This window comes from Pseudonaja textilis, chromosome 1 (genome assembly GCF_049901715.1).
Source record: "Pseudonaja textilis isolate UNSWEBS1 chromosome 1, rPseTex1.2, whole genome shotgun sequence".
Classification (NCBI taxonomy): Eukaryota; Metazoa; Chordata; class Lepidosauria; order Squamata; family Elapidae; genus Pseudonaja; species Pseudonaja textilis.
Window position 1 is genome coordinate 296,930,119 of NC_141990.1, and position 23,055 is coordinate 296,953,173.

Consider the following 23,055-nt stretch of genomic DNA (forward strand, 5'->3'; position numbering starts at 1 on the left):
CTAACAGACATTTGATATGGTATTCCACTTGTCTCCATTGGCAAATAATTACTACAGGTAGTCCTCAGCTTACATTTTAATTTGGCTTTACATTTTAGATTCAGACTCTAGTCGGATAATTTTTATCACCTCTGCTCAGTGCTAATAAACCATGTCACTTATAGCTGCCAGCTCTGGAAGGCAAAGAAGATGAACCATAGCAGATTATCACTTGAATGAAGGCCCAATTATATTGCTGCATAAGTGCAAAGTCACTTCAATGATGGTTGTAAATGAATGGGAGCCGGCTGATTCTTCTCTTCCCTCTTCAATTTCTGTGGAAAGAGGAGGCACTGACAAAAGGAAATGGCACTTTCACACTTTATTAGCTGCCGTATTACGGATACACGACAAGCTTCATTCTGCACATTTATTTAGGTGCTTCTCCAATACGTTAGGTTTAATTAAGAATAAATAAATGGCTCTGATTCCCTCAGAAAAGGGCACATAAAAAAAATTCCCACATGTGAGAACAGCTTTTGGCATAACAAAATAAATCATTTGTTTTCTTTGTGTCACTCCTGATTTCTTTCAACTTCAGATTCCTGCATCTCGTCAAAGATAGAAAATTTTCATATGAAGCATATTTTGCTTATGTATTTGACTCAGCAACTTTAACTAATTTTGGAAGTGTCTTAACTTAAAAACATGAATAATAATAATAAAGATAAGCTACAAGGTCTCTAGTTTATAGGAATCTATCGATGTCAAAGCTTTTTTAATACACACAAAATGAAACAGTGATTACCATTTGACTGTTTTCTCATATTAAAGGACTTCAGGAAAAAAATATTATTGGGAATTTGTACTATGTGTAAACTATATGCTCTGTCTGTTCCCTGCAGATTTTTTTCCTATTCATTAACTTATATTAGCCGTCCCCTCTGAGCTGAGGTCACATAGTATAATTTCTATGTTTTCTTATCCTGTATGCCTGTTTCAATTTTCTCTTATTGTTGATTTTAAGATTAAATACTGAGCTGTGATATGTTAAGAACTGTATTTTAAATGTATTATGTGTTTATCATTTTGCATCTCCTCCACTCTCTCCCTCTCAAAAAAATCACTCTCTCTCAAAAAAGTCAGATGATGAGTATTCTCAGAAATAGATTGCTAACCATTAATAGCTGTTCCGCTATAAAATTTCCTTTTCTGATTTGCATCTTTCAGATATCTAATTGAAGAGTCCTTTGACATTTCACTACCCAATCTAAGTAACATCATCATTACTAGTTTTACCTACTTCAGGTAATGAAATATCTGCAAAAGAACAACTGAGAGTGCATCAAAGCCCTTCATTTCAAACCTGAGCTACAAATATTCTCCTTTATAGGTATCTTTTTTAAAAATGTAATTGTTTTTACTTAATAAAAAGAAGAAAACACAATGATAATAGTGGTGGAAATTGTATTTCTTTCACTTTCTTGTTAAAGCCGTTTTCATGTTTTTTTTCCTCTATTCTATTTGACTCTGAATGTAGATATCTCCTTCAGATGTCTAATATAATTTAAGAAGTAATAGATATCCTATCAATGCTCTGGAACACATTATTCTCATGCATACATTTCTGGCCTTTGGCTGAAATCAATGTATTGCAGTGTGCCATTTTTACCACTGTCAATCAAAAAACTCCTTTCTGTATGGTTTACTCTCCTGACCTGCCCCACCCACAACTAATTACACAGTACAATTTCCAGATATTTTTGTTCTTCCTTTATGGTGATCATTCTTCAAGAGTTTGGGGACATACTTTATGAATTTCTTTCATCACTAATTTAACTTAAGGTAAGAACAAGAAGGCACAGATTGCACTGTTGCTCTTTAACTCAGAAATTGAGCAGTGTCATTTGAAAGGACTATGGTATTGGTTAGTGATTTAAGTCCCAGATTTGAAAACAAACCTCCTTCCCAGCTTCTTTATTTAACGTTAGAAAAGTGGGCCAGTCAGCAAAGATCAATTTGACCTAAATAGACTAGTGATATATTTCAGCGTGATACAGGTGGTCCTCAACTTATAACCACAATTGAACCAAAAATTTATGCTGTTAAGTGAGACATTTGTTAAGAGAATTTTGCCCCTTTGATGACCTTTCTAGCCACACTTGTTAAGTGAATCACTGCAGTTAAGTTAGCAACTGTTAAGTGGATGTGGATTCCCCATGAACTTTGCTTGTCAGAAGGTCACAAAATGGGATCACATGACCCCCCCGGGACACAGCAACGGTCATAAATATGAACCAGTTGCCAAGCATCTGAATTTTGATCACATGAGGTTCCAAGGGTATAACTGTGAAAAATGGTCATGAAGTCACATTTTTCAGTGCTGTTGCAATTTTGAACGGTCACCAAATGAACTGTTATAAGTTGAGAACTACTTGTACAGCTTCCCATGAAGCCATGCAGTAGTCTTATGTAATTGCTTTAAAACATTTATGGATGCTTTCAGATGAAAACTTTATTAAGAAATAATAAATAACAGAATTGTGCTAACTCATGCATGACATTACAACTCAATACATTTCTTTGGGGATATGCAAGTTTCTTTGGGGGATTCATAAGTATAGGTTCTATAAGTATAGGTTCACATTATTAAATACTCAGATATAAGTCCTACTCTGACTAAAAGTGTTTATTCCCAGAGAAGAAAGTATAAGATTGAAGCCTTGAAAACAACAAAAATAAGATTATTCACTCAGTACTGTGTAAAGAATATGAAATTAATTTGTCCCATGAGAAAGGAAACTGTAATTAAACTACTTTTAATTAAGCAACAACTATAGTAGTTGGAACAACACTGAAAGCATTTCTTCTCCAGAGGAGAAGTGTATAGACATTTCACTAGCATGTATGACCTCTTGACTTTTGACTTCTCAAGTCAGATTCTCTGCATAGTCTTCCAATAAGATCTGGATAATATTTAAATAAGTAAATTACTCTTAAACTAGGACTGTCAGTCTACAAATTTCTTACTACACACTTGGATTAATTTATTTCTGTTGATCTTTAAGACGTGTTTCAAGAATATTTTTTAAAAAAACACAAGTATACTCATATTGTATTTTTAGTAATTAAATAGATTAATGTCAGAGAAAATTAAAAGTGAATTTAATGGAATTGATCCAATTCAAAATTTATTTGTAAATAATCACAACTGATGGTGAATATTTGCAGTACAGTACACCATTTATACTGAGTGATTCAACATCTCTTTAGAAGATTTATGTACCGTGTGTAGTGGCAGAATTATGTTTGTCCACCATTTTATTTATCTACAATGCTTCAAATTCCTGGTATAGTGGAGAAATTGAGTGGTTAATAGAAGCTTCAATCACTAAATGAATTATAGTGGCAAATAATTATTAAGGATAAGATACTCAAAAATATACTACTAGTATTTTATTTATGTAATATTGTCTCATAGAGGAACTTTTTAAAAAGCATTACCAAATGAAATATGTATTTACCAAAAAATCAAAAAATAATGCACCAGAAAATAATATTTTAGTAATATAATAATTCTATAGCAGTCATGCTATTGTGCATTTAGTCTGATGCATCTGTAGGTTAAAATTCATTCACACGTGCAAGTATTTGATGCTATTGTTATAGACATATGAACTAGCCTTCAAATCACTGAAATGCTGTTTTTTTCTGTTGTCAAAAGAAATGTGCTTTCTATTCTCAGCATAGAATTCTAAAACCAGAATCTTTTTTATAATCTAATGAATCAATCTCTTCCTTTCTCTTTTCAGTCTCTCTCATTTACTGTCATAAAAAAACTTATAAATTATGGCTCTATGGCAGGAGCCGATCCAGGCACCATTAATTTGGCAATACATGCTTGTCACTAAGAGCTTTATCGAAATCATAATTCTGACATTAAATTATAGGCTGGCACTGTCAACATCTTTTGATGTTGCATAGCTAGGATTTATTTGAAGCAAGAGAGTTTATGAAATATCAAGGTCTTCATTTGCCAATCCCTCTAACGCTTAGATATGTATTGCCACTTAAATCCAAGCATGACTGTTTTAGAATGGCAATAATGTTCCTAAGAGGATTCATTTAACTTTGTAAAGATTAAAAAAAAAGATATATAGCATAATTTTCATTTTGTTATTAAGCCAATAGTGTAGTTAAAGACATCCATTCCCTTGGTAACAATAAGAGCTAGTGGAACATGAGGTTCTTTAGAAGCTCCACTGTAACAGCTTTTCTATTCAATTTTAGAGAAAAGCTGTTCAAAACCTTAGCTGCAAGATGGGATTTCATTCCATATTCATAAGAGTTTGAAATTGAAGCATTTGAAATTGAAATTATTTATTTTGATGAAAACTGAAAACAAAGCGTCTTAATATTATTTGCAAATTAATCTTGCTCTGATAGTGAGCTGAGCAACATATAAATTAAATAAATAACGTTGGTTTGTTTGCGCTTATTTGTACAAAGTACAATAAAAATATTAGTTTTTCAACATGGAGGTGTGGAACCTTCTTATTTTATGTGATTATCACTTTCCCCAAATATAAAATCCAAATCATCTTAGGGTCAAGGCTGATTCCCAACAGTCATCCAATAGTAAAAGAAAGGACAGTATCATCCTCTTTGCTGACATGTTTTTAAATGTTATTAGATAAGAACATTTAAAGAAAAAGAATCAGATCACAGCAAGGGAATATGGACTCCATTTCTTTAATGTTTCTAAGACAAATAGTCTCTAATTTCTTCTCTTCCTGACCTCTGCCTTGTATTAGTCATGTCAATTAAATAATATTATAGTATATATATTCTTTTTTTCAGAATCTAATACTCCTGCACACTGACATACATTATCATGCTTCACAAAGAGAACCTGGAAGGAGGCTGTGCAGACAAGATAACCAACTTTCACATGGTTCAAAAGTCAGCAAAAGCAAAAAGAAGGAATAATTCTTACTCACCTCAGGTGTGTTTCCAAGACCTTCCTCTATGGAAGTATTTTTAAATGAATGCAATATTTTATTTTATTTTTCTATAAAGCCTCATTTCCTCATGTTTCTTGCCTTTTTTTTTTGCCTGAAGGGGCATTAGTCCTATCTGAACGCTTCTTCTCGGGGAGCCGAAGGGAGAATCCAGGATGGGTAGTCTCTAGTCTCATAGTTCTGCAGACCGAGTTGAAAACTGAGGACACACCCCCTGGTAATGGTCTCCCGTTCTGAACGACATCAAAGCGAATCCAGCTGCTCCTCGTCCTCTAACAGATAACCTATTTGATACTGTGAGAAAAAAACATTTCCTCCCTACTCTGACCAGACAGAATACAGGGTGGGACTGGATTCTCCCTTCGGCTCCCCGAGAAGAAGCGTTCAGGTAGGACCAACACCCCTTCTCCACTGAAACGAAGGACACATACCAAAGCTGGCTGATGGCTGTCTTTTGGGAGGGAACTGGATTGGTCGGAGGTCCCCACTTCTACATGAATGCCCTGCAGGACTCGTCTTCCAAAGGACACCTCTGCTAAGGCAAAGGAGTCAGTTTTATAATGTCTCATGAATGGGGTCACAAATGACCAAGTCACAGTTCTACAAAAGTCCAGAACCGAAGCCTGCATTGCCCAGGCTGCAGTGGTCGCTGCACTCCTGGTTGAGTGTGCAGTGATTCTCCTGGGCACAGGAAGAGTCAGTAACTCATAGGCCTTCGCAATACAGTCTTTAAGCCAGCAACCCATGGTAGATGGTGTCATACTGCGACCCAAAGTTGACGGCTGAAAGGAAACAAACAGGGCTTCAGTCCTCCTAAAAGAGGAGGTCCTTTTGATGTGTATACGGAGGGCCCTCCTAACGTCCAAGGTGTGCCATTTTCTCTCCAGTGCATGGGTAGGCCCTGGAAAGAAGTCAGGCAAAATCAACTCCTGTGAGCGATGGAATAAGAAGTTCACTCTGGGCAGAAAGGTAGGGCCCAACTGCAGAACCACCCTGTCTGCATGGAAAATGCACCGGTCCTTTCTGATGGATAGGCCGTCAACTCCGAGATATGCCTGGCCAAAATAATGGCCACTAAGAATGACACCTTGCATGTGAATAGGCGAAGAATGACTTCACGCAAGGGTTCAAATGGGGGAGAAGTCAGTGCCTGCAGGACCCTAGGCAAATCCCAGGTGGGGGACCAGTGGACCACCGGTGGCTTCAAATTAGTAGCTTCACTAAGGAAGGCTTTCACCCTGGGGTGTTGGGCCAGAGTGGTTGAGTCCTTGACCGAAAAAAACGAGGCCAAGGCAGCCAGCTGTCTCTTCAAGGTACTGGGGGCGAGACCTCTGTCCAACCCATCCTGCAGGAACTCTAACACATTTACCACAGAAACAGCAGTAAGTTCCAATAGGTGACTGGCACACCAGCCGCAGAAAATCCTCCACGATGCATCATATATCCTGGTCATGGAAGGTCTTCTGGCTGCCTGGATGGTCTGAATGACCCTTCTGGAAAACTCCTGTTTCAGGAGCACCCGCTCAAGTGTCAGATGGTCAACCAAAACCAGGCTGGATCTGGGTGCTCAATTGGGCGCTGGCTGAGGGAGAACCTGTGCAGGGGAATTCTCCAGGGTCTGGCGACCAACAGGCCCACCAGGTCGGCAAACCATGGGCACCTGGGCACCAGTAAGGGGCTACCAACAGAACCTCTGCCCTCTCTGTCACTACCTTTCTGATTGTCCCAGGAATCAGGGGAAGGGGGGAAGGCATACAATAGCCCTTGGGGCCACCTGCACTGGAGAGCGTTGACCCCTTCTGCTCCCGGTGCTGGGAACCGTGCAAAGAAGCTCAGGAGCTGCGAGTACTCTGGAGATGCAAAGAGATCTACAATCGGACGGCCAAACCATTCCATCATCTCCTGGAACAGACTGGGATGCAGTCACCATTCCAACTGGTTGACTGTGGCCCTGCTCAACCAGTCTGCTTGCACATTGGAAACTCCCGAGATGTTTTCTGCTCGCAGGGACAAAAGGTGTCTCTTCACCCACCTGTATAACCAAGTCACCTCCTGCATTAGAGATCTGGAGCGAGTGCCCACCTGTTGATTTATGTGGGCCTTGGTGGCCACATTGTCTGTGAGGAGAAGAACGTGTCTCCCCATCACCTCCTGCCTTAGATCCTTGAGAGTTAAGCGGGCAGCCCTGAGCTCTAGCCAATTTATGTTGTGGATGAGCTCCTCCTGTGACCACCTAACCTGGACTCCCAGGTGGGCCCCCCAACCATACAGACTGGCGTCGGTGGTGATGGTAATCCTCTGGGGCTCCCAGCACAAGCAACCCTGATCCATGGCTTGGGACTGCCACCAATGGAGAGAATGAAGAACCAGCAAGGGCACAAACCCTCCTTGGTGAGTTGCCCCTGCCCGCCTTCTGGTAGGGAAGCAGGAACCACAGCAGGGTTCGGGCATGGAAGCAGGCCTTGGGACGATCCAGATGCACGATATCATCTTGCCGAGAAGTTGAGACAGCAAGATGATAGGCACCTCTCTAGCAGTCAGGATCTGTGATGTGATGTCCCTTATACTGTCTCGATGCTCCTGAGAGAAAGACCTGGCCAGTTAAGGTGTCTATGATAGCCCCCAAATGCAAGAGATAGTTCAATAGTTCTAGGTGGCATTTGTCTAGGTTTATCGAGAATCCGTGCTCTCAAAGGATCCTGATTGTTGACATAATATCCTCCTCCACCTGGGGTCTGGAAGAGGATGTATCAGGATGTCGTCCAAATAGCATTGGATCCTTATGGGTAAGGATCTGAGGTATACTGCTACGGCTGCCAGGAGCTTGGTAAAAGTCTGTGGGGCTGATGACAGGCCAAATGGGAGAGCCCTGTATTGAAAATGGTGGCTGCCATAGCAAAATCTCAGGAACTGATGGTGTTTGGGGTCCATGGGCACGTGGAGGTAGGCCTCTGTCAGGTCTACTGAAGCTAAAAAAAAAAAAATCTCCCTCCCGCAAGCCCTGTAGGATAGACTGGAGGGAGTGCACCTTGAATCTTCGATAGATTAGATGCCTGTTGAGCCCTTTCAAATTGAGGATTGCTCGCCACCCCACCTACCCCCCCAGGCCTTTGGAATCACAAACCAAATTGAATAGAACCCCTGTCTCTCCTGGTCTCCAGGAACTGGCTGGATGGCCCGAACGTCCAGCAGATGGTGGATCGCCGATTCCATGATTTCCCTCTTTGAGGAGTTCCTTGAGATGGGGCAGCACACAAAGGCACAGCGGGGGAGAAACTCCCAAGAGAGACCTGACCATAAAGTTGTCAGGATGCAAGCATCCATCGTGATCTGTTCCCACCTCTGCCAAAACAGTCCCAGACGGCCCGCTGTGGGAGAGGCTTGGGTGTCAGTTGTTGCATCTAAAAGATCTGTTGGAACCCCAAAAGGACCTTCTGTCATCTTGCCTCTGATGCCCTCTGGCGGCAAAGGCCTGTCTATTGGCCTGAAATGAGGCTCTTTGGAAGAAGGGCCTACTTTGATGGGGAAAGCTTGCCCCAGTTTCTCCCTGTTTAAAGGAGGGCTTTCTGTAGTAGGATGGAGACCTATAATTAAAACGCCTTCCCCGGGAAGGCAAGATCTTTCGCTTGCCCCTGGTTTCCATGATAATTACTTTGATTCTAAGTAGAAGACTAAATTATTCCTCAGACTCTCCAAATGAAAGTTATTCTTCTTTCTGTATGCTGAGTATAATAGTAGTTTGAAAAGTACATAAAACATGTCCAATATTAAACTGATAATGCTGAGCTGGAATTTGAGATATGAGAAACAATATAAAATCAAAGATTTAATATGAGTGTTAGCAGCTGAAGGTTTTCATCAAAATAAAGCCTCCTAACAAGTATCCTTAGTTGCTAAAACTAGAGCAGAAAGAAATGAGGAAACAAGGTTTCTATGGCAACAAGACTTGCTAGCAAGCCATTTAAAGGGTGGAGGTTGAGATGCTGGCACACTGATCATCGCTTATATTTCAAAAAGCCCTCCAGGAAAACAAGATTTAAGATGTATCCAATTCAGCTAAACAGAAGTTTAGGAGATAGCAAGAGGTTTTCAAGCTGTGATAAACCATAATCATCATATCAAACCTTAGACAGCAGAAACCTCTCCCCCAGGGGACATATACACATCTGAAACCAACAAAGAAATTTTAAAAACTTGATTTTTAATTTTGATATGGAAAAACAGAGATCAATCAAAAAGATAAAATAATAATAACCTATCTCCATGAGACATCCTTTTCATAATCATAAATTCACAGGCCAATCTAAGTCAAACTAAGAGAACCAAAGAACTAAAAGAAATAGAATTTGCATGCAGTTGTACAAACGTAATGCTTTTCATGACACATCATTTACAATTTGCAACATGCTATGGCTTAACTCAAAATTCCAAAAATTGCAGCAAAGGATATCACTATACTAGCTTCTAACTGGAAATTGCAGCAATCATTTCATAATAATATTAATATTGATGATTTAACATAATTCTGATCTATTTTCTCACCAGTCTCTTTTGAGTTATTTTTTTTTTCAACCTTATTGGGAAGAAACTTTTTAACAAGCCTAACTCCAAATAAAAAAACAATGTGGGATAAATCTCGGTAGCCATTCAGAAAGTATATTTACCATACCCCCTGTACAATAGAAAAGACAAAAAATTACCAGGGGAAGGGAAAAGAAGTGAAAGGAAAGAATATTTCTCTCTGTTCTGCTGACTCTTACAAATTATTCAAAAAGTAACAATGCAAAAACCTAGTTTTGTGATGTTTCTTAAACTGTAAAAAATGTTGCATTTCCCCAAAACTTTAAGATATTCCAAAAGATAATGCCCAAATCCAAGAAAAGGTTCTGTAGAATTGATCCATCAGTTTCACTAATCAAACAAGAGTCATATTCTATCCATCAATAAAACAGAGGTATCAATAACCCTCTCTTTAGATAGCTCGTTCAAGTAATTTTTAAAAAATCACTATAAGATTTAACATTAAAATACACAGAGAATGTGGCTTTTGAAATAAAAAGTTGCTACTTTTTATTTCAAAATCTGTGATTTTTCACATTTACCACAACTAAATACTACATATTAAAACCGGCTTGATATTATATCAATTCTGTCTTTTTAACAAATCTGATTGATGACATAGATATTATGGGAAGATAAGGAGAATTATTAAAATATTTTTATTTCAGTATTTATTTTTAAAAGAGAAATATTGAAAGACTAGTCATACACATTCCTCATAAAAAAGTTTGGTGTTCTTGAAATGTTTAAGAAAAATTAATCTAGGCACTCAAGTATTCTATTTTCCCTGGTGCTGAACTTGCCCAATTACTTATATCTATTAGTTTAACAAACGTAAGTATCATATGTCTCTAAAGCAAATTGCCCTGGGACGTATTACAACAATGTAATCCATGTATCATGAGCAATAACATACATTAAATAACATGAAACACTAAAAGCATCATAAAGTATGCACTCACCAATTGGTAACCTGACAAGTATATTTGTGGATCTTTAAAGGAAATACATTACTGATAGTTAATAAATTATCTGGCCTCTCAAGGACAAACCTTCTTAAATATAAAATGCACAACCTGAAAACACCACAAAATGTACCCCCCTCCCTGTATCTAGGAATGCCAAAAATATTTCCTCTTTTAAAGCATAGCACAATTGATTTGATCTACTTCAGCCTTGCTGGAAACGCTTTCAAGGAGAGTTTCTACTTCAATGCTTTCAACATGCTTCCATGAACATTTCTTATAAAATGCATAAAAATATAAATTTATTTTTCAAGGTTTATGACATATGTCAAGGGCCAAAACGGTTGAATTAATAAATGAGAAAATATAAACAGATATCCAACTTTCCTAGAGTTTACACTACATGGCTCATTGGATATAAGTTCATCTAAGTAGATTAGAGAAAATCCTAGCATCTGTTTTGAAAAGAAAGTCTTTTTTAAAATCTTCAAGGTGACTATGATGAAAATAAACTCAAGGGCCTTTATTCAATCATTTTTTATAGTAAGACCTAAACTAAATATAAGTATGTCATGTAAAATGATTTCAAGACCAAACAGTTTATGTTTATACATTTATTTGATCCAATAAATTCTACTCTAGCATTACTTGCTACAAAGACAGTACAGTTTTGCAAAGGCTTAGAAGCAGGAGTGGGATTCAAATTTCTTAACAACCGGTTCTGTGGCCATGGCATAATTTGTGGGTGTGGCTTGGTGGTCATGTGACTGGCTGGGCGTGGCTTGCTGACTGGACTGGCTGGGCATGGCTTGTATGTAAATATTATAAATATTTATGTAAATATTGAACAAAACAGGCAAAGCAGGCAGGCAGATTGAGTTTCTTGCAGAATCACATATTCACTCAGATATCTATCTTTCTGCAATCTGCTACCTGAGTCTGTTGTATAAAATTTGCTTGCAAGCAAACTCACAAAATTAACTCACAACACACCATGTGTGTAAATATTGAATTTTTTATTGAAAAAAGAGCAACTTTTACCCAAAATCAGGCAAGGCAGGCAGACAGATTGCATTGCTCACAGAATAACAGATTCACTCAGAGATCTATCTTTCTGAAATCCGCAACCTGAGTCTGTACTGAAAAATAGAAGCTTCAGTTTAGCTCTGCTTTTAGATTAGCTAGAAAGCAAGAAATCCAACAATTTCCTTCTTTCTAGCTAATCTAAATCTCCCGCCACAGAACAGCTGGTATTCGGGGGAAAAAAAGGAAAAATAGCAACTTAACAAATGCAGGCAAGTTGAATGGTGTGCATGCCAGGTAAGGAGTGAGTGGGTGGGGAGGGGAGGGGCCAGCCAGTGGCTGATTTGCTGGTTCTCCAAACTGCGCAGAATCATAACAACCGGTTCTATAGAACCGGTCCAACCAGGTAGAATCCCACCCCTGCTTAGAAGTAAGCCTTTTAATATTTGGAAAAGTTTATCTTCATATAGAAGTTAGCAAGAAAGTTAAGATTTTTTATTTACAGTACAGGGTTACAGATCTCAGTTACTTATGTAACTTAGAATAAGACAGAAGTGAGAGCATGGGAGGTCATATATAAGCTACACATAGAGACTATATTAGTGTTCTGAAAAGGGACTGATAAGATTTTGGGTTGAAGTGGAAGGAAACAAGTACCAATGTTGCTGCTTTTGTCATCTCAAAATTACTAGAACATGAGAGTAATCAAAAAGTCTGGATTTAATCTGTGCAAAGGCACATCTCACCAGCCCAAACATATACCAAGATTCACCAATATGGCTTGAACTGCATCTACCTCAAAACCTTAACAGTTTTGAGGGAGATTCCAGAAATATCAGAAAGTCAAATATTATGAGTGGGCAAAACAAAATAAAAGAGGCAACCACACTGTTTTGCAATAATAGAAAGATGCCTGAATATATTGTTAAGAAAATGTATACTTTGAAGTTTTTGCAAAAAAGAAATCCTGAAATAAAGGCTGTTGAATGATTCCAAAAAAAGAAAGCTAAATGTATACCATTTGAAAAACCAATTATTTTCTTCTACATACGTGATGGCGAATCTATGGCACACGTGCCGGAAGTGGCACACAGAGCCACTTCCGCCAGCATGCAAGAGGTAGCCCAGAAGAGTCCCACTGTGCATACGCGCATGCGCCACCACCTGACAGCTGATTATTGGGTATCTGGCATGCATGCGCGGGGGCAGGGGTTCATGGGGGGCAGGGGTTCATGGGGGGCAGGAGTCTACAGGAGACACGCATGCATTGGGGGTCTCGCACACATGCGTAGAGATGTATAGCGTGTGGGGGGCGTTGTGCATGCATGCGCAGGGGGCATTGCCTTCTGGGTGTTGGCACGTGAGTGCACATGCAATTTTCAGCACAGGAGCCTAAAAAGGTTAGCCACCACTGTTCTACATAATCTAGATAATGAATTCAGATGGGATTTGCCTGCACATCTAGTGTACATTATATTAAATCAATCTTCCCTTACCCTATCAAGATTGTCAAGATGTCATGGTTTATCCAAGTTTTCAAGAACATATATAATTCAAACAAGAAATACACATGTACACAATGGCCCTCAAATAATATGTTATCTATACCAGTGGTCGCCAACCAGTGGTCCGCGGCCCATTGGTGGTCCGTGAGAAAATTTTGGTGGTCCGCAGAGAAATGTCATCCCCAGAGCACCCCCTAAAGCAATTAATCCTGGCTGTGCAGGAACACAAGGCTGCACCGCCCACCTGGCCCACGGGAACTCTCCTCACCCACTCACTTCATACCTGGCAAATTTGCCTGCTAAATTGCTATTTTTCCTTTTTCCGACCATCAGCTGTTCTGTTGTGCTAGGAGATTTAGATTAGCTAGAAAGCAGGAAATTGTTGGATTTCTTGCTTTCTAGCTAATCTTTAGATCTTCGGCTCTGTTAAGCAGAGCCGAAACTTCCTTAGGACTGAGCTCAGCTAGCCAACTCAACTAGACTCAGCTAGCCGATGGAAGAAACACAGATATCTGAGTCTGTGATTCTGGGAGCAACTCAATCTGCCTGCCTGCTTTGCCTAATTTTGGGTAAAAGTTGCTCTTTTTTATAAAAAATTCAATATTTATATAAATATTTATAATATTTATATACAAGCCATGCCCAGCCAGTCACATGACCACCAAGCCACACCCACAAATTAGGCCACACCCACCGAACTGGTTAGTGGTCCCCAGGATTTAAAATTATGAGTTTGGTGGTCCCTGAGGTCCAAAAGATTGGTGACCCCTGGTCTATACAGTATTTAGCTTTTCAGTTACTGAGCAATCAATTAGGCCAAGGAAGAAAGAACTTGAAAAGATGAATGTCACAAATAGCTTTTGTTTCGGCATCCCAACAAAAGGAATGAGATGCAAATGTTAGCTTAGAGGAAACAAAAATGAGTCAAAGATGGAGTCGTGTGGCTGGAAGCAACATACAAGCATGTGTGACTATCACATTAAGGCTGTTACAAATTAACTGTTAGGCAAGATGGTATTTTTAATTATTAGTATGATTAGTAATTATCATATTATCAAATTGATTTATGGGTTTTAGGTGGCTATAATCTAAGCAGGTCTTCTCTAGCAAGTTGGGATAATTAGATGGATATGAGATATCTCTTCAAAATCCTACTTTCCAGAGGAAAATAATAATAATTTAACCTGTTTGGGCAAAAATAGAATTTTAGATCTTTTCACATATTCATTAAAATATACAGGCAAATAAACAAAAAATACTTCTAACAAGAACATGGATTGTCTCTTGGATAAATGACATTTGTGGCTGAACAAACGACAGTGGAATCATGTAAGACCTCATAATAATGCTGGTTCCTGAGAGGCTATTATATCAAAATTCTGTGGGGAAAAAGAGAGGGGGGGAGGGAAGGAGGGAGGAGAGAGAGAGAGAGAAACAAACCTGAACCTTGACTTGACCGATGATAGGCAGTGTTTATGGACAACTGTAGTTAGTTAAATTTCACTCCTAAACCTCTTCTAATGGACAATTCAAGCATGCAGCAATAACTTGTTTCCCTTCCTGGTTTGCTCCATTTCAGACAGCAAATCCAAAGAAGTCAAATGCTTTCCTAAATAAAGGTTTCTTGCTTGTGGAAAGCCAGTATATGTTGTAAAGACAACTAGGCTGGTATATTTTTTTCTGGCTAAATGCTAATTTTTCTCTTGGGTGGAACTAATTTCACATAACATCTTAATATGGAATACTCTCACCTAAAGTATGAATAGCTACAGATACACACACACACACAATATACTGTATATAGTTTTTGCATGCAGAGATTGGCTTTCAGTTATCTGGAAAACATACACTAACAACACATGCAACAAGAATTTATAATGTTTCTTCTTCTAAAGAGTTTTTATTATACTCCATGATACACACACACACACATACACGTATATGTATGTACACACCAACGAAAAAAATATATAGCCAATAATAAAGACTTGTCTAATCTCTCCAAGAGGAACAGCCTTGGAAAACTAATAGGGAAGAACATCAATGTAAAAAACTGGCCCATTCATCATGAGACAAGGAATCCAGGTCTAAAAACTTAGTAGCCTGCACTAGCATAACTGGTTTGCAGGCTTGTGTCCATATGCCTATGGTGGATGTAAAAACATGGGGCACTTTGCAACTTCATAGCATCCTGTTCCCAGCTTTTTAGCCTTCAGTTCCAATATACATCATCAGAACATTTCAGATTCCTAGTTAGCAGTAAAAAAAAAAAACCTAACACTCCTTTGGCAATGAGAAGTACAATCTGTTGCCCTTCTGCTTTATTAAAAACCTCATTGATGCTGCTGCTTCCAGCATGTGGCCCTCAGCAAAAATGCCCTCAACTCCTAAATCAGTTGACTTGGCCAAGCATAACTTTGTTTATCATGCTTGGCAAGTGCTCCTCGCCCTCCACAAATCAGGTCAGCTTTCTTACTTGCAGATCCACTGACTGGACATCATCAGCACAAATCCAATTAGACGGACAATAGGGACCTAGTCTGCAACAAGCCAGACTGGCCAGCTGACCTCCTGCCTTGCAAGTCCCTGAACAATAACAACTTTTGTTTCAAACCTTCTCATTGTTTGCAATTCTCTTGCTTCCATGCACACCGGATAAAAGGGAGATGTTCAGAAACTTGTTTATGAATGGGGCTTTGGTCATGCCAGCAGGGAGATAGAGCCTGACCTTGCACAAAAGGATTGCCTGTTCATGATTAGAGATTCACTATTCAGCCTGCCCAGCAAAGGGAGATTAAAGAATATGTTTGTATATTGTTTGTAGCAACCGGAGTACAGTACCTGGCCCTCCTCCTTTCTCTACAGAGTTCTGTCTCTAAGCCTGGTTCCAAAAAAACAATATCATATATTTAGGCAAGAATAGAACATCTCATTGATCCTAATCCCTGGTCAGTGAATCCACACATACACAACTTCCTTTTTTACAAACACACTACCATGAATGCAAGCAGCACCAATTCTTCAATAAGCATTTTAAAACCAGCTTCAAAAAGCACATTTAAACCCAAAACTTCTAGGCAAAGCAGTTGTTACTCAGCACAGTAAGAATTTTGGCTCGAGGCTGGTACTTTGCTTTGTCCTTATCCCATAACAAAAATTATTGCAAAAAATTATATAATTACAGTGATAAAATTAATTACTTCATAAATACCCTACGGGAAAATAAGTATAGAAATTCCTTGCTAAATAATGGAGAAATTTGACGAAGCATCCAATTACATAAATGTACACTGCAGTAAAGACAAAGTCTGTGAACGGATAGGGAAGAGAAAAAAGCAAAATACCTGCTAAGCAATCATGTTAGAAAGTTTGAATTAAAAAGAGAAGGGTGGGATGGGGGTGAGATAAATGTAAAAGCATTTTTTTTAACTAAGCCTTTAAATGAGATCAAGAAGATACAAAGTTTCATTAACAGACTATCATATGATAAATAATTTGTAATGAGGAACAGGCCAAGGATAAGTTTCCAATTCATTGGAAAGCCACATGTGTCAACTTTATTGACTGAGAATTACTTTGTAACTTCTGCCACACTAAATCATTCAAAATGCTTCTTCTGTTTCAATAGCAAACAAACATTTCAAAGAAAGATAGCATTCATAATTGTAGGAGAGAGCAAACCAAGAAAATGCTGCTTCACACAAGAAAGATAAAAGAGAACATCTATAGGAACCAATTTTGAAAAAACTAAGTAGACTTTTTTTATTATCCCCCTCCCACCGAAGAGGGGGAGGGGGATAATATTGTTAAATGAAAGGGTCCCTTTTACAGCAAGAAAGGACAAAACATAGCAATCTGTTCGGCTTAGTCCCAATGCACATGTCAAGTGTGATGAAAATTAGCAGTGGTTATCTTTCCCATGTTATAGGCTTGCAACCACCATACCTTGCAAAGCAAGTGAACAGAGTCATTGACTAAGATAGGCGGGAATAGAAATAGAATAAATTAAAGTAAACTTCTAAATGGTGTTTTGTTAAAGAAACTGCTTGTTTCAGATAATGTCACAATCTAATATATAACCGATTCAAAGTCTCTCACTAACCATTATAACCAACCCATTCTTGTCTTATGGAGTCTCAGAATTCAGCTTCATCCATTCAATCACCCTACTCAGACACCTATGCAGAAGATGGGTCTCTTCTTATAACTACACTAACTGTAGAAACATTAATAAATTAATATTAATATTAAAAGGAGATTTGGTAGGGGGATAAACAATCGAGGGTTGGGGATACCTATTCACACTGAAGTCACATAGTCAATGACATAAAATATTATCCTTAGAATATAACAGTATGCAACAAATACTTAAGTAGACAGATGATACAATTTTTATTTGATAAACATGGGGTGGGAAGGCTATTGGATTGATTACATTATTTTGAAACTGGGATCTATGTGTTCCACACGAAAGATTCCAAGTCTCTTCTTCAGCATCTCTAAGTAGATCTGGGAAAAATTCCCACGAGAAACCTAGAAGATGCCAGTCAATATAGATAATACCAAGGTATATAAAAGAAGGGCATGACGTGAAATAAGGTCATGTGAGTTTCCAATTCTATGGTTTTAGATCTTTTTTTTAAAAAAAACTGGATAAAATGGGCTACTTTACACACTTCGACATACCATGTTGCTCCGTTAAAACTATGGTTTAATGAAAAATGTAAACTAGGTGAGCTTACAAATGTTAAACAAAAGGCAAACTAACCCCAATGTAGCTTAATGAAACATGTAAATCAAGTCAGTGTGTTGACTTGGAGGATCTAGATTATACCAACAAAAAGTCCAGCTTTGGTTTTGAAATTTCGTATAAATATTTAAGAATGCTACTTTGGAAAAGAAAATCAGGGCACATGGGACTACCTACCTTCTCATCTACATCTTTTGCAGAAGATGTATTTTTCTAAAGGGCTGAAACTGCACTTTCATTAATTGCAACTAGAGAAGTATATATGATTCAGCAACTCTCTCAATAGCAAATTAGCAGATGATTGTATTCAATTATATTAACCTCAGTAAGTTTTATGTATATCCTGATTTTTTTTAAAAAAAGGGAAAGACTCATTATACAAATATCCCTTTTCTTATAGTCTCACTAATATAAAAAAAATATTAATTGTGCTTCCAAAAATAAATCAGATCAGAATTACTCTTTTTTGACAATTTGCTGAGAAGAGAAAAACAATACAAACTTGTAGAGAGTGGCTGGTGAAATGATATTTTGTCAAGAGAGCAAGTCAATATAGAGCAGTTACAATATTGCAGAAGCAGAATGATGACATTTAAATAAGAGGCGACAGCAGCTTTGATACAAGCTGTATTCAAGAATGGTCACAAACAGTTCTGCAGACATAAAACAGAAAAATACAAAATATATAGAAGCTGGAAGGGTACAACTTGCTAAGTTTATGGACATCACCAGTATGTTGTGTGAATCCTACCATTTTACATTTTAAACTGTGGTGCATATCATACTATGATGTATGAATCCATTCAGCTGTGGGGTCATCATAAGTATAAACATAAACATTTTTAATGGATTATATAATTTGTTACCTACTTGAAAAGATGATTATATGGTTATTTATTTATATATTTGGCTAAATGAAAATAAGATGGAAAATATAATTTATGTAAATGTGATGAAGTTAGAGAGAAGGGTGTGCATGAAATATATGGATATATGTAACAGTGGTAAAAGTAATATTAAAAGGGGATCAAACAATGGATGATATAAATTAAGATGAACTTGTGAAAATCAGTGGAATGATATGATTTGATAAAATTTACAAATATGATGAATATAAGAATATAGAATTAATGAATATAGAGAATGATTAAGAATAAAGAGAATAATATAAAGAAATGTATGAGAATATAAAAAGGGAAATTGGTAATAGATAACGATGTGAAACTAGATAAGAAAGCTGTATCTGTGATTATAATCATGTTTGATTTAAAATGTCAAAAGCCTGGAACCAAACTGTTCACCTAAAGATGTTTTTAAAAGAAATAAAAATAAAAAATTATTTGCAAAAAATGTATAAACATAAACACAAAAAGGTACACTAGAAGAAAAGTGCATCTGAGAAAATAGCTTGCTTAATATATATTTTTTCAAAAATTGCAACAACACAAACTTTGTCCATGTAGGGCAGGTTGTAGATTTCTGCTCACAGCAAAGATTTGTTTTTGTGAAGAATGTTTAGTGTTATAGTACTGTATCCTTTCCCATGTTTCCTCAGAACACTGAATGGTATTTACTCCTTGGGAGGAACTGTAACTTTAATTTCTTTGTTTTAACAATGAGTACACATTGACTTGGTTATGCTTCACGAAAATAAAACAGTATAGTTTAGGAAAACAAACATTGTAAGAGTGAGGTTCCAACCCACAGTACTCTCCATGTTAATCCACAAAAATTGTCCCCCATTGTCAGCTTGTCTCTTATTATACTTCCTCATCAGATTATCTAAGCTTTTAGTATGCTTAGGGAATCCCACTGGCATTTGATAAGTTCAGGACTGAGAAGTAGAATGTTCTTTACTGTATTTGTGCTACCAGTATGTGTTTAATTTCTCTTAGCTCATTCTTAGCACATTTTGAAAAAGAGCATATATAAAATGTTAAAAGATTTGAACCTTCTTTGAGTCTTGGAGGAAAGATCATATTCAAAATTCCTTTTTGGGTTGAATCTCTGGAATCTCTGGATAGGGATGTTAAAGTCCCATCTGAAAAATGGTGATCTTAGATACCGAACACCAGAGAAAGGAAACCATCAGTCTACTGCATAATCCATTCCAACAAAGAAATTATATGGTCCATAAGGAATGGACACTTTCCCCCAAGCTATGTTCCTCCTCTTCAAATACAGATATGTCAAGTTTAAGGGGAGAGATCCTGTAAATTTAAAAGAGAAAAACAGTGACATGAATGTCTACGGGTATTCTCAGTCATCCAAGTCATGGTTGTCCCAAAAGTGCTTTTTCAAAAAGCAACTGGATTTTCTTGGTTATTTTTTTGAAAATATTTTGCTTCTCATCCAAGAAGCTTCTTCAATTCTGGTGAATAATGGGGAATGGAAGGATTTATATTCTTAGCAGTTATCTGGTTGTTAGTACTCTGAAGGTTGGTAGTTCTGAGAGACATTGAGACCACTTGGGGGGTTATCTGTACTCTCAGGGTCATCTGAATCAGAGTGCAAAGTTTATAAAGTATATAAATAATGGAGGTTCATTCACTAAAACTTTGCTCCCTACGATTACCCAATAGATATATATGATGGAATGGAATGTAGTGAGGAGGTGGATTCCTAGGAGTGAGGGAGTACATTCCACAGGAATTAAGAAGCAATTCAACCCATATATTATGTGTGACAGAAAGAGAATGAAAACAGTCCATCCCTAATACTTTATAGAGTATATTGTAGATGCAGATAGTAAAATTTTCAGTGTGGCAAGATTTTATCTGTAGCTGTGAAATAATTAAAAAAAACCCTCAGCTTGGCAGGATTACCACGTATTCTTCTTGGTTTTAGGCATACGCATATACACTATGTAAAAAACAAATATAATTATAAATAAGAAACAAAATATTACTATTATTAATTATTCCATACAAGAAGTAATCCAGATGGACTTAGCCGATCAGAGGAATTAAGAATCTGAACTAGATGCCTCATTAGTCCAAATTGGTATCAGATAACTTTTGTAACTTTCTGATCGACCGTTGCAATTTTCAAGTATGTTCAAATGAAAATATTTAAATATAGAATATGTGACTATCACTTCTACCTTAATTAGCAACATCCCAATGTTTGTTAGTATCTTGCATATACATGCATAAATTGGTGTAATCTAAGTTGTTTCAAAAGCAGAAATCCATATATTGGTGATAGTATACATGTAGACCTAGAATTACAACCATTCAGTTAGTGATCAGTTCAAATAACGGCATTGAAAAAAGTGACATGACCATTTTTCGGGCTTACAATCATTGCAGCATTCCCATGGTCATATGATCAAAATTTGGGCACTTGACAGCTGACAGGTATTTATAACAACTGCAGTGTTCCAGGGTCATGTGATCACCTTTTGTGATTTTCTGACAAGCAAAGTCAATGGGGAAGTCAAATTTACTTAACCATGTTATTAACTTAACAACTGCAACAATTCACTTTTCAACTGAAGCAAAAAAGGTGATAAGATGGGGCAAAATTCAATTTACAGTTTTCCTGCTTAGGAACAAAAATTTTGGGTTCAAGTGTGGTTGGAATTCAAGGACTACCTGTATTATGTGCTAATGGGAAAAATGCAACATTTTCAGTGTGATTAAGGGGACAAAACAGTTCAGTTAGCTCACATAAATGTATGAGTAGAAATAAGAGAGAGAACCAAATAAGTGACTTAGCCAATTGGAGTCTCAAAAATGTATTATGTAACTTTGGTGAGTATCTCCTTAAACAAAGGTGTTGTTTTGAAAACATGGACTAAGCATATGGCAATGAAAATGACTTCAATATTTATAATGAAATATTATGAAGAATGCAAAAATGATGAGGGATTCTAAATATAGGATTGACCATTACTTTGTAGGATCAAGAGTAGATTTTAGGAAGAAAAGGGAGATAGAAGAAAAGGGCAGTGGAAATGATTGCAAGAAGAAGATAAATGAGTTCTGCATAAAAAGTATAAGAAGACAAATTAATCTTACAAAATTAATGCAGGGAGGATTAATAGAGACAGGATGTAAAAATGCTTGGAGTACTATGAAAAGTATTATATAACAAAATTATAAAATTGGGTAGTATTACGTTAATGGGATGTACAAAAAAGGGATACTTTATTTATTTAAAGACATTTGTATAGCCACCCATCTTATATTAATATACTATATTTGATAGAATGATGAAAAGAGGCTGTAGATGAGGAAACTTCCATACAAAGAATATCTGAAGAAAAAAAAGATAGAATATTGTATAATGTATACAGTCTAACAATAAAATAGTAGTTACAAAGAATACAGTCTAGAGCAAAGAATGGATTAAAAGAGGTACAGTAAATACAGTGGTAAGGTAAGGGTAAGTGTTCCCCTTGCACATATGTGCTAGTCGTTCCTAACTCTAGGGGGCGGTGCTCATCTCCGTTTCAAAGCCAAAGAGCCAGCGCTGTCCAAAGACGTCTCCATCGTCATGTGGCTAGCATGACTAAACACTGAAGGCTCATGGAACGTTGTTACCTTCCCACCAAAGGTGGTCCCTATTTTTCTACTTGCATTTTTTACATGTTTTCGAACTGCTAGGCTGGCAGAAGCTGGGACAAGTAACGGGAGCTCACCCTGTTACACAGCACTTAGGGATTTGAACTGCTGACCTTTCGATCTTTTGATAAAAAGAAAAATTGTTTTGGAAGTGACTGAAAAGAGGACAAATAAGGAGCTTCTGGCAGAATGAACAGAATTAAAATCAGAAGTAATGAAGTCAAACTGAGTAAATGGTGGAAGAAGAGTATTTTAGAAATTTCTATAGAAGTTATGATAATTGTCGAACCAAAATGACTTGTATAATTGTGAATGTCCAAGAAAGGATTGATGACAAGGAAGTGGTAAATATGAATGTTTAACAACAATAAAAAGTTAGGGCTGAAAGTGAATAGTGAATGATGTAACATGGAAGTGATTAGATTATGGAGTAACTGTGGCTTGTTTAACCTGTGTGTGAAGATTACATCTATGAAAGAGGTAACAAAGAGAAATATTTGCCAAGTGCCATGTGACTTAATACTGACAAGAAGTGCACAGACCAGGTTTTTGCTCTTCATTAGGCACCCTGAGACAAGTATGAAGGAGAGAAACTTCACTGCATGTTTGTTGACTTGATATGATAAAATGGATAGGCTTGAAATACAAATGTTGTGCATGAACACTGGTTGGAAAGTTGGTTAC

General features: G+C 37.3%; 1 protein-coding gene across 2 annotated transcripts in view; it reads right to left on the bottom strand.

The window, feature by feature from the left end:
• The window catches only part of CCDC85C (coiled-coil domain containing 85C), a 167,663-nt gene that overhangs the window by 101,560 nt on the left and 43,048 nt on the right, over positions 1-23,055 (bottom strand). The window lies entirely within an intron of this gene.